Consider the following 10,173-nt stretch of genomic DNA (forward strand, 5'->3'; position numbering starts at 1 on the left):
TAGAGCATTATGTAGGATTTGCAACATATGTTGGACAAAGGGTACTGAAAAATAGAAATGTAGATGGATAATAGAGATATGGTTAAGTGGTTAAATCAATGTAACCAGGCTGGATGGTCATGGGAGTAGCTTCAAACCTTATTATCAATTTATCCTATGAATACAATGAAGGCTGTACCGATAATATTGTTACAAACTTTTTATTTTTTTTGTTTTAATTTTTATTAAAAATTTGATGAATAATGTTTCATGTGGCACTCGTATAGTATTGCTCCTTTTGTCATCACTAACGAGGGAAGGCAACATTTTATAAGTTTCATAACACGTGCTCCACGTATTAAATTTTCTAGTGCTATTCACATGAAACTCTTTGTTAGGAAAAAGAATTTTATATTAATAAAAAAATAATTTTATATTATTTATTTTCTTAATAAATTTGATCTTATCTTTTATGATAAGATTGGTTTTACTTTAATTGTTGGTTCTCAACAGGAGATCCATTACTTAGTTTGATGTTACTAAAACACTAACTAATAGGGATTTTGATTAGGCCAAGAATACATGAGATTGGCTAACCAAAACAACGTGAAAAAAATGAGAGAACAGTTCTCACGGTGTTCACCCTCCTCTAGAAAACGTTTCTCCTATCTCCCTCTCTCTCTCTTGCTCTTTGAGTGATCGAGTATGATGATCAGGTTTTTTGAAAATCCTGACTATTGTAGAAGAAATTGGATCCAAGAGAACACAAAGTTGTACGTGTGGGAAGGATTTATTGGGAAAGGGCTAAGATCGCGTGGAGACTTTACACTTGTGGAGTTTCAGGTAATGATCGAAACCCTCGTATTGATTATTTGTTGAATGGTCGACCCTACCAGTAGGACGATCCGAATCGCTTTCGTCAATACCGTCTATCAATGGTATTAGAACCTCCCTACCCAAGGGGGACCTTCAATACTTTTAATGGAATTCATGCATCAAATTGATCCTTATGTTTCATTTAATTAAAAAAAAAAATTAAACTTGAGAAGTTTTGTAAGTTTTTCCAACCTGCGGCTTGGCATTTACTTGGCATGAGATGCTTGGCGCTCGCAAGGCAGCCTCGCGGTGCCCCCACTCCACCGGTCTTGGCCCTGCACACCTTTGCAGCGGCACCCCAACTTGCAATTTTCCTTGGTGCCCCGCATTAGACACCATTTGACCGACACTAATTGGACACTTTGGGGTGTAATATCTATGTGTGCGTTTTATTTATTTATTTTTTCTTTTGGGCACATCGAGGCTTGGCAGCAAAGTGTTTGTTCAGATTTTATTTCTAATTTGGAAAGCTTTGCATCACCCAAGCTGAGTGTTGCATGCTCTTGCGGCATGGTATGACCACTTCTCACCCCTAGCCCCTATTTTGTATGCTTGAAACAGCCATGGCCATGGCCGTAGCCTTTTCTGTCTTGCCTCTCTAGGTTGGTCACTGTCGATGAAACTGGCCATGGCAATAGCCGTGGGTTGGAGGAGCAAGACGAAGATGGTGAATCAGATAGTTAGGTTTTAAGAAACCTTTGGTGTAAGGATCATATTGGCCTTAGATTTTAAAATGATGGATTTTTTTTTTTTTTTGTTGGACTGCCTAATATCAAATGGGCTTTTGGATTTTAAATTAAAACAAAACAGTTTTGTTGGGCTTGGTTTCTGTTTCAAAATAATAACAATTTAATTTTAAAACACTGAGAGCCACTGGCCTGACCCAACGGGTTTTAGCCCAAGCCGGCCCAAGTGGTGTGCCCAGGGATCCAAGGAGTTCAGCCTATTTTATTTTTGTTCCTTTCTAAAAATCTACATTAGATTTCAGCCATTGTCTTAAGCCCAGTTTTGTAAAAATATTTTGTTTTATATTTTTATGGACTTGGATTCAAAACTGTTTTGGGCCATGATCTAAAACCTTATGTTGGGCCTATTGCTTAATTTTTTGGCACTGGTTTTGGAAACCAGTGGCCCATTAGGCAGTTTTAAGATGGTTCTTTTTTCTTAGTTTTCTGGAAATTCAAGGGAACCCCATGGCATTACAAACCTGATTTTGGACCTTTAAAATGTTAAAACCAGTAACTTGTATGTGCCTTTTGCTTGAGAATTTAAGAATAACTTTACTTGAGATGTAATAATCTATTTCACTAAAATCTTAGTGAGATAGTGTGTGTGTGTGTGTGTGTGAGAGAGAGAGAGAGGTGGATTGCACTATAGGCCAAGAATATTACATTGTGCATAGAGCCAAAAATAGGCCTGTAACTTAAAGTGTTAAGTACTGTTTTCAGAAAACAGTGTCCATTAAGTTAATTTGTACATTTATATATTCTTTGGATTTTTTAAAACCTTAGTGGACCCATGGGCCCCTGAACCCGTATAATTGCATATGATGTAATGTTTGTGTTCTTGGGGTGCGATATTTTCATGTACATAAGATGTATGTAAGCGAAAATAATTTTCAAAAATTGACAATTTAAAATGTGGTTTTTAAATGAAATGAAAAGATCAAATGTATGCATTTATTAGTGGTTATGGGATTTAAATGAATCATGTCAATGGATTTTTATATGAATGGCATGCATATATGTGATTGTGAAGTTTATCTCCTATTATCTGTTTACTCTCTCTCTCTTTCATCCAATCTTTTTTATAAACTGATGTATTCCCCTTGGGTAACCCAATTGTTGGGTTGGTTTCTTAAGATTTCTTTGATAAAGAAAATGTAAAACAGAATTAAGATTTTATTTTCTTATGTGATGATCAAGAGAAAATCGGTGATGATGATCGTAAGACGATTGAAGAAATTAATCAAGGGTTGATTGGAGGTGTTGATTGCTTAGAGAAAGCGGCCAAGATCAAGATGAAATGTTTTTATTTTATTATTCCAATGTAATAGTTATTTTCATGTAACTTTCATTTACATTACCACTTAACTAAGTTGAGTGGGAGTAACTAATGAGGCTATGTTACTCCCACCCATCTTAGAATCAAATTAATTTGCATGAGATGCAAAGTCAATTTGACTCCGGATGCCATCCCATAACCACTATAGTTAATAATTTACATGTGATGCTTATTTTAATTGTTTAACATAAATACTTACTTTATTATCTGTGATGTAAAGATTGGTTTATATACATATAAACAATGCATTGAACGTATGTGTGTATGATTATCTATGTATATACGTTCCTATTTTCCTTATTATAAAGCAAGTGTGTTATGGAAAGCCCTAATTGGTGGGATTCTCATAATCTTCGTGGTCGATGAGAATAGAGGTTTCATAGGTCAATTCTGACAAATGCCGATAGGATAATGCTTGTGATTGATGAATGAACAGTCTACATTCATCTGCTATGTGATAAGTAGAGGACATGGTCAGTGAGAGGTGTACTGCGTTAGTAGACACAAGCTCGATGCCATGATTCACTCTAAGATGATGGGTATACACTTGACCTGAGTATATATCAGCCGATAGGAATGGATACGGTACTCAGGTAGTCAAAATTATTGAAAGTTTTTGTGATGAACAAAATCAGTCCAGTCAATCAACAAGTATGTAATGAACTCCTATAGGCTAAGTTGTGCATGTAAGGTTTGAATTATTCTAATTCACACCCCAAAGCTTTGACGAAAGTTTAAGGTGTAAGAAACTATTGATTAAGCTTCGTCCCTTATCCATTTTACCATCACTAACCTATTAATTATTATAATGTTGATCATTTGTCTAATCTAATTATTTGGGATGGATAAGACTATTTACTCATACTTGTATTTGAGTAAATCAGTTTATCCTAAGAGATAATACTCTTTCCCTAGTTGACTCTATAATACTCTTTATAAATTGCCAAGGGTTATAGACATGATGAGGATGCTAAGGAAATGTTTGATGAGTAAACTAAAGATGCTCATTGATCGTCAACTAAGGTCTATCATATTACCCAAGATGACTTAAAGTTTTCTAATTTTTGACTATGTCATAATAATGATAAGTCACTCTATGAGATTGAAATCCCTTAAGTTAGTCATGGATACTTATTTCAATGTCTTAACCATGTCACTGACTACATCTAACTTAATTGATGGAAACTTTTGTTTATGAAAATTTAGGGCAATAGTAATGGCATTTGTAATTTTCTCTTCATGTTTAATGCCCAATGGTCAAAACAAGAACAAATGCATAGGTGTGACCCATATTTCAAGTACTATGGGAAAGCATGATACAAAGAATTGTCGGTTTTACCTAGCCACCCTATGAAAATAGTTAGATGAAAATTTTCAAACACTTGTCCTGTTTGGATAAATTGTGTCGGTATGACCGACAGCCGCATGATATGTATAGACTTCGATTATTCATACATATTTATAAACTAATTATATAATTTAAATATGAAAAGAATATTTTATGAAAATTAAAAATCATCTTTTAATCGGGACTAGAGTAGTTACCATGATATGGTAATGAAAAAATAAAAAAAAGTTTTCATGTGTGCTTTAGTTAACTTCACACTTTTGGCGCTTGTTGTAAGGTTGTATAGATTTGATATAATTTATAAGTTGGGAGAGATAAGTCTCTAGTGAATGTCTGAAGAAAAATCCTATGTCAACTTATAAGTCCTATTTATGAGGACATATAACCAAATATTTTTCTAAAAAGACTGTAGAGCTATTTGTGTTTTGGAGTTAATTTATACTAATGTAGATCATCCCGTAAATATTCTATCTAACAAAGGTATGAGTATTAACTTTTAATTAGATCAAATGAGAATATTTATCATATATTCTTTGGATTATATAAAACAGTATAAGATCTCTAATTAAGATACCCAGATATATCATATTGTATGATGTAATAAAAGATCGAATTGGACATTGTAAGACAATGCTTGACAACTGTTTTATTAGTATTGTATTTTTAAAATAGAAGTATTTATTTTGAATAAGTATCTATCTAAATTTGTACCTAAGAAGCCTTTTGAATAATAAAATATGCGAAAGCTTATTCTATAATTTCTTAAGGTATAGGGACCGTTTAGCTTAAATACAAATGCGGTTGACAGATAAGATAAAATACAATAATAAATTACATAGGGTTTGATAATCCTATTTGCTTGAATTTTCTTTAAGAGAATTATATTACGTTGTGATATATTTCTGGAGACATAGAATAGTTCTATGTGTTCTAACTAAATCGATGCTTGTAACTCACATGTTTTGTGAAACATCTTTGAAAGTCTCAATGTCGTAGGAGGATAATTAAACTTCCTATTAATTATACCTTCCTTATAAAGGAGGATGACTATGTAGAAAAGTTCTACAAATAAGTATGGTTCTTCAGAATCAAACAGACTTTTGTTGAGACTGTAAAGGATGTAAACACAGAAGATAATAGAAAATTAAGCTTTAGAATAGTCTCTTTTCATTCTTACCAAGTATAAATTTTTATAGACCTACTATAAGGCATATGCCCATTGGATGTAAGTGGATATTTATAAAGATGAAAGAAAAAGTTGAAAGAAAGAAAAAATTCAAATCATAATTATTAATGAATGGTAAACCCTCAGGGTTTCATTGTTGACAGATGCACATTGTGATAGTCACTGATTCAACTATTAATATCTTAAAAAAGTACTGACATATAATAGCAAAGAGAATAGTGCATATCATTGAGATCTAATTGATCTTTTGAGAGTTTCTGTTATCGGAAACATTCATTTTTTATCAAATAACAAATTGTTTGTTTTGATCAATTTTTGGATGGACCATGTGTTTAATGAGAATACAAAATTTTTCAAGATAAAATAGTTGGATGCTGTCAACCTTTAGTAATTGAGAATTATTGAGAAGTAGACCTGAGTTCGTAATGTTACTACTTGTTAATCTAAGTAATATTCGATTATTTAAAAATTTGACAAATGTAACAGGTAATCCATAATATTTAAAGTTTTACATTTAAGTGATAGTATTATATTTTAGAATAGTTCTAAAGAGTAATTTATCTTTGATTTTACTATAGTAGTGGAATGTTTGGCAATTAGTCGAGTTGCTTAGTTGATAAAAGTTCTTGACTAAACAAGAGACTATTAATAGGCTTGTAAAACTACTTATTGTCCAGTTATATGATAATAAGAATGTTTTACACTTGAATAGGAAATTCAAGTTGCATCCTGTAGAAAGATTAATCCAGACAGCTGATAAAATTAGCTCAAAGGAATAGTTTTTTCAAATCTCTTTACTAAGGGATTAATGTAGAATGTGAATATGTTGAGAACATATAAGACAACTTGATGGCCTTTAATATACAAATGGGAGTTTGTTAAAAAATTTCCATCATCAATCCATATTTATATGAAAATTATATAAATTAATTTACATGATTTAAATAACAGACCTTGGTAAGTCCTTAGGTTTTAACCTGAAATTATTCACGACTAGGGATGGGACTGGACATCCTGTGTAAATGGTCATCGTATTATGTGTACCTAGAAATGGAGATTCCAGGGCACAAGTGCAATTATACAGTGTGTACATTGAACCGGATCATATGAAAAAATTTTAAGTGTGTGTTACTGTCTGTAAATTTGAAATAAAATTCTCATGAGTAGTATACGATCAATCCTTTGACCTGAGGGGTTCTTATCGATGCGATCACACATTATGAGTTTTGGTGTATGAACAATTGATGTCTCCTTGACTATATATCGGTGTACATGATTATATTGTTTGGTCGTATTCCAAAGAAATTCCTAACAAGGAATCCACTACCTTTATTGGGAGAATATCAAGGAGAGAGAATGACTGTACTTGATTGGACATAAATCTAATACCGGTAACATTTTTGTAAATAGTTTACAAAATTTTTAAAATCAATATTATTTATTAATATTTATTTTCTTAAATAATTTTGAAAAATATTTTCTTTGGTCCAATCAAAATTACAGAATCTTTGAAAAATTTTCTATAGACTGGGGATATGACAGTATACACATGCTTTATAGTTTATGATGTGATATTGTATTATAGAGGAATTGATGCGTAATAATTTACTTCAATTGGATAATGATTGTTACATCTACCTGGCATCACATGTGTTGATTAACCATGTATTATGAATATAGTATGGTTAAGATACATAGCATGCTAGGTGAAATCCCAATGGGATCCTACCCCTTTCCTATAAGTTTAACCTATATGTACAACATTTTAATGGTCATGAATTCTTTTTGTGATCTAAGATTTTGGATCCTCATATGAGATGAGATCTCATATTAGGATGGAAGAGATTGTTAGGAAAAAGAATTTTATATTATTTATTTTCTTAATAAATTTGATCTTATCTTTTATGATAAGATTGGTTTTGGTTTAGTTGTTGGTTCCCAACAGGAGTCACATTACTTAGTTGGATGTTACTAAAACACTAACTAATAGGGGATTCTGATTAGGCCAAGAAGACATGAGATTGGTTAACCAAAACAACATGAAAAAAACGAGAGAACAGTTCTCACGGTGCTCACACTCCTCTTGAAAGCACCTCTCCCATCTCCCTCTCTCTCTCTCTCTCTCTGGCTCTTTAAGTGATTGAGTATGATGATCGGGGTTTTTGAAAACCCTAACTTTTATAGAGGAGCTTGGATCCAAGGGAAAGCAAAGTTGTACGTGTGGGAAGGACTCATTACGAAAGGGCTAAGATCGCATGGAAGCTCTGCACTTGTGGAGTTTTAAGTAATGATCAAAACCCTCGTATTGATTATTTGTTGATTGACCGACCCTACCGATAGGACAATCCGAATCGCTTCCGTCGATACCTTCTATCACTCTTAACTCAAGGTTGGTTAGGCCTTAGAAACACTATAAATATCCTTACTTCTACTAAGTTGTTTACTCATCCATCCCATGCACATTTGCATCTTTTATCATTCTCTCTCAAGTCTAAATGGGTCCTGCTCTAAAAATGTTACTCCCTCTATTTCTATTAGCAATAACTTTGGTCGGAGTTGTAGCCGGTAGGTTTCTGGAATCCATCTTGAGTGAGGGTTGTGGCTATGCACCCAACCTTTGCTGTAGCAAGTGGGAGTATTGCGGCACCACTGAAGAATATTGTAGTGACGGATGCCAAGAGGGTCCTTGTTATGAATTACCTAGCAATGATCTTGTGGTGGCTGATGTTGTGACACAAGATTTCTTTGATAACATAATTAATCAGTCCCCCACATCCTGCGTTGGTAGGAGTTTCTACACCAGAGATGCATTTCTCAATGCACTCGATTCTTATACTCACTTTGGCACAGTCGGCCTATATGACGACTCTAAGCGTGAGATTGCTGCCTTTTTTGCTTATGTCACCCATGAGACTGGACGTGAGTTTTGCACAATTTCATTTTCATATCTTCTAATTATGCACACTAAACCCTAATGCCCTTTGGAAGATTGTAGTGTGAGCTTGTTATTTATTTATTTATTTATTTTTTAAATTATTATGCAGTTTTAACTTTAATCTATTGTAGAAGACCTTAGTTCTAAGCTTATGCCTTCTTTTTGTGGACATGTATAGATTTCTGTTACATTGAAGAGATAGATGGTGCCTCCAAGGATTATTGTGACTCGACAAATACACAGTACCCTTGTGTATCCGGCAAGGGGTACTATGGTCATGGACAGCTCTAGCTTTCATGGAACTATAATTACGGGGCTGCTGGTGACAAAATTACTCCTAGTTTCAATGGTCAAAATGAACCTGAAATTGTGGCAAACGACGTTGAGATTTCTTTCAAGACGGCATTGTGGTTCTAGATGAATAATTGTCACTGGAAAATAACTTCTGGCAAAGGATTTGGGGAGACGATCCATGCCATCAATTCCATTGAATGCTATGGTGGAAACCCTTCAACTGTGCAAGCTTGTGTTCAGTATTATGAGGACTGTTGTTCCCAATTAGGGGTGTCAACTGGTGACAACCTTACCTGCCAAATTTTATTTTCTCTAATGTTTTTACTTCCAAGCTCTAGACTATGAGGGAGAACAATTAAGCGTAATGCTGCTAAATAATCTCTCTCTCTCATGTGTTTCTTAGACAGAAATTAGAAAATGAGAAAAGCTTTTGCACTGGAATGTCCCCCTAGAATTTCAATTTTTCATTTCAACTTTGATTTGTGAGATGTAAGAACTCAAATCTGAAGTTCTAGAAGTTGAGATAAACTTTGACCTTTAAAAGAGCTTCTTTAATATTCACTCCTCTAGTTTCTAACGAGCAACTTAGAGAGAAGTTTTCCTTCATTGTACGTTGAGGTTCATCATTTTATCCTAAGATTCACAAATCCCTACTTTTCAAAACTATTCTTCAAATTCACTTCCAAGTATACGTGTACCTAAAGATCCCATTGCTAAGAAGTCAAATTATTTTTTAAGACAAAAATAATCTTAATATTTTAAGATCTGAAAGACTTTCTAATACTGCTGACATTTTTACCAAATCATAATCTATTACAATATGGAATATATTAGTGTGGTCCATGTGATTGGAACCACATCCATTATAATGCTAAAAAATTCAACTTTGAACAAGAATAGAGCGTGGTTAAAATTGGAATTGTTGGGTCGAAAATTGTGCCGTGCGCTTGTCGGAAAAACATCTTCTGCAGCGATGGCGTCATGCGGTGAAGTGCAGTGAGGAAGTCTGCACACGATATCTAGCACTATGAAGTTCGACGGTGAAGATGTTGCGCGGCCAGTTTCACTCCCTTGGTTCCATTATTATGTGGGTCTACATTTTGACCCACCCGATTAATGGGTTTTGACCCTGGGGATGTAAAATCAATTCCAACTCCATTTGGAGATTTCTATGCTTTCACGGTATGCGAGCGATCTCTCTCATGAGAGTAGTCGATTAGTTTGATCGGAAATTCTATAGATCTTTTACCCAAGAAAGCGGTTGGTTCGTATTAGATTTCTTCAGTAAACAAAGCTCACATTCGCATTTGAAGCATTGGTATTCTGAGTTCTGAGAAGAGAAAACGCAATTGAAAAAAAAAAAACAAATCTTCATTTTTTCTTGGGATTTTGAAGATAATAACAAAATTAGACCTGTGAATAGGATATTTAGATTTTCACTTCAAAAAAAGAGAGGAAATAGATTAGGATACGAGAAGATTTGTGATTTGA

General features: G+C 33.8%; 1 long non-coding RNA gene and 1 pseudogene across 1 annotated transcript; both read left to right on the top strand.

The window, feature by feature from the left end:
• Window positions 1–550: 550 nt before the first annotated feature.
• On the top strand, window positions 551–3,198 carry LOC122074923. Its single transcript, XR_006139091.1, has 2 exons — window positions 551–822; window positions 2,781–3,198. It is a non-coding gene; the product is annotated as an uncharacterized LOC122074923 (long non-coding RNA).
• Window positions 3,199–7,966: 4,768 nt separating this feature from the next.
• Window positions 7,967–9,225, top strand: LOC122074922 (annotated as a pseudogene).
• The last annotated feature ends 948 nt before the right edge of the window (window positions 9,226–10,173 follow it).

This window comes from Macadamia integrifolia, chromosome 3 (assembly GCF_013358625.1).
Source record: "Macadamia integrifolia cultivar HAES 741 chromosome 3, SCU_Mint_v3, whole genome shotgun sequence".
Taxonomy (NCBI): Eukaryota; Viridiplantae; Streptophyta; class Magnoliopsida; order Proteales; family Proteaceae; genus Macadamia; species Macadamia integrifolia.